This window comes from Aplysia californica, unplaced genomic scaffold (assembly GCF_000002075.1).
Source record: "Aplysia californica isolate F4 #8 unplaced genomic scaffold, AplCal3.0 scaffold00570, whole genome shotgun sequence".
In the NCBI taxonomy this organism is placed as follows: Eukaryota; Metazoa; Mollusca; class Gastropoda; order Aplysiida; family Aplysiidae; genus Aplysia; species Aplysia californica.
In genome coordinates, this window is record NW_004797840.1 from 137,824 (window position 1) to 140,605 (window position 2,782).

At 43.6% G+C, this 2,782-nt stretch overlaps 1 protein-coding gene across 1 annotated transcript in view; it reads right to left on the reverse strand.

Annotated features, from left to right (window-relative positions):
- LOC118478447 overlaps positions 1-2,782 on the reverse strand; it is a 53,435-nt gene that overhangs the window by 45,610 nt on the left and 5,043 nt on the right. The gene's annotated exons all lie outside the window — the stretch shown is intronic.

The following is a 2,782-nucleotide window of genomic DNA, read 5'->3' on the forward strand; positions in this document are numbered from 1 at the left end:
TGATGATGATGATGATGATGATGATGATGATGATGATGATGATGATGATGATGATGATGATGATAATGATGATGATGATGATGATGATAGAGGTGGTGAGTCTCTGTCAGGCCCAAACATGACTGTCAGGGATACAGAATCCCAGCAAAAAATGGAGAATTATCCCCAAACGGGAATCGAACGTAGGTCTTCATGAATGACGGTGAAGCGCCTGACCACTTGAGTATTCGTCGAATTGTCACAGAGAGAGATAGAGAGGGGGAGGGAAAGGGAGAGAGAGAGAGAGAGAGAGAGAGAGAGAGAGAGAGAGAGAGGAGGGGGGGAATACTCTGAGAAAAATGTCTACAGTACAAGGCTGCCCTAAAATTTCAAAGTTCTAACAGCTCAGTACATAGTTTTGATACAAATTTGAAGTTAACAATTTTGAATTTCACAAAGTGCCAGGCTTTTTCAGGTGCAGTTCTTTTAATATCTTGATAACGAATCCGAATAATCTTACGATTTTGATAGAGCAGATAGAACATTTCAATCTGACCTCATGGTCTTAGTAACTCAAAACAGCAAAAAATGTCAGATAAAACCTTGTAATTCTAAGCTAGCGACTAGCTAAATATACTCCAATTAGATCAATAGCGTATTGACTGCAGACCTTGATGCACTTGTACTTTATAGGAGAACAGAAAAAACAAATATCCTTCAGATCATCCTAAAAAGGAGAAGTAACTGCAGGATTTCGCTTGCAGTATCTCTATGACGCCATGTTCCTACGTTCTCACAGCCTGCCAACAACTTGGACTTCTCAACGGGTAAAAACTACAAAACCGATGACGTCAGAGCAACCTACACCGGAAACGACCGGAATTCGCCGAGAATCTCTCGCCAGCTTGCAAATCCGGTATCGAGACGTTTTGACCTCGACAGTTCGCAATTGTGTCTCGCACTCTCAAGGCCAAAGGGTCGCAAGTGATTCCCCACGCTTAAACGCCTTGAGTCTGTGCTGAGCACACTGTCCCATGTCTGAAAGTCAATAGTTATCCCAATCAAACACGCCCGGAAGCCAACACAAATCCGCCATCTCGAGAATTCTGCTCCTCCGCCGATAGAGAAGTCGGGAAGCGATAATTTGCCGGTTTTGTTTGCGCGCCAAGCGATCTCAAAACGCCCTCAGTCACCCCAAGCTACGGCAGCTGGACTCCGCGACCACAAACGAGAGGAGAATATTCGAGATTTGAAATTGTGTACGCTGTGCGATTCGGAATGGTAATCTCTCTGTAACTAACAGAGCACAGGAGGGGGGGGGGTGGGAGCAGGGATGGGGTCTATTGGTGGTATGGCTATTGTTTTTGCCCTGTGTCGTTTGGGGGGGAAAAAGATGTGGAAGATTTTGTTTGTAGTTAGTACTGTAATGTTGGTGTTGGTACCAACACTGTAGGATTATCTCAAGTTTGGAGAGGGGGGGGGGGGGATGTCCATACTTGATGGCTCACCTTTCACAATGCTTTCTCCCTATTGCCGATTGTCTCTCTGTATCAGAATCCCAAATTCCTCCCTATTGCTGACTGTCTCTCTGTATCAGAATCCCAGATTTCATTATCTCCAGTAGTGATTCTGTCCAGAAATCTGTTTTGCTGTCTCTGAAATCTAGGTAGCAAATCCACAAGAAAATTGTTTTTTTTTAATCTGACTCTTGCATCTTTTTGGTCCAGTGTTAGCATATTATGGGGCTTCCATTTGGAACACGCCTGTTTATTCAGTTTGTCAGTCAGAATACCAATATCAGTTGAAGCTGTTAATGAAGCTTTATTAGGCACACTAACATCTTCAGAAGTTTTTCCCCTGTCGTCCTCCAGTATTTCCACAACTTCAGGGGTGTTAGAATCAGCACAAGCTATCAGAGGTCGGCAAGACCACATCTCATCATCCATCAGTCCCCTCCCAACGGCTCTAATCCATTTTCTTGCTGTCTTAACAGTTGAAGCATGTTCCTCCCATGGTTGTCAGCTCTCTGTGTATTTATTTTAACTCTGTAATACCCAGAACAATTGAACGTGTTATGATGAGTCGAACACCATATTATTATCTTTAAAAAGAAAGATTATTTCCTTTTTTGAGTCTCTGCTTTGCTAGCTGATCATGCTCCAAGTGAAGCAATTTCAATTGCCATTTAGAATTTGGGTGCAAAAATTTACAGAAAATAGGATAAAGGGTATATTTGTATGTATGCTCAGTTTCACAGCTATAAATACAGCGACACACGTTTTATGGTCAAGGGGAAATTCTATGAAAAAGGCGTTGTACAACTGCTGCCCAGGCGCTCTTGACTGCAGCAACCTTCCCGAGTAGAGGATATACCCAGTGGTTGGTTGACAGATGCTCTGGTGTGGTCTGCTTTCTCTTTCTTGTCAAACGTCTATCGTCCTTATCTCTCATCCTTCTTTTCGTGTTTGTTATTCGCTTGTATCATCTCTAATATTCGGTTCTTGTATGACCTAGTTGTGTGCAAGTGCCGCAAAATGCTTATTACCCCCCTCCCCCGCCAACCTCCCCCCCCCCAAAAAAGGACGGCTCAGATCCAACCCCTCCTTTTACCCAATATATCTTACACAACCAAGAGAATTGGCGTCTGAGGTGTAGAGGTTAGGCACTTCGTCGTCATTCGCAGAAGCCCTGAATTCAAATCCCTTGTGGGCAGAAATACATTTCGTATCGAGGTCGTCCAAGACAGCCATCCTTTATCGAGGAGAAAGTGATTGTCTTAGACCGATGGACGTCTTTATACAAG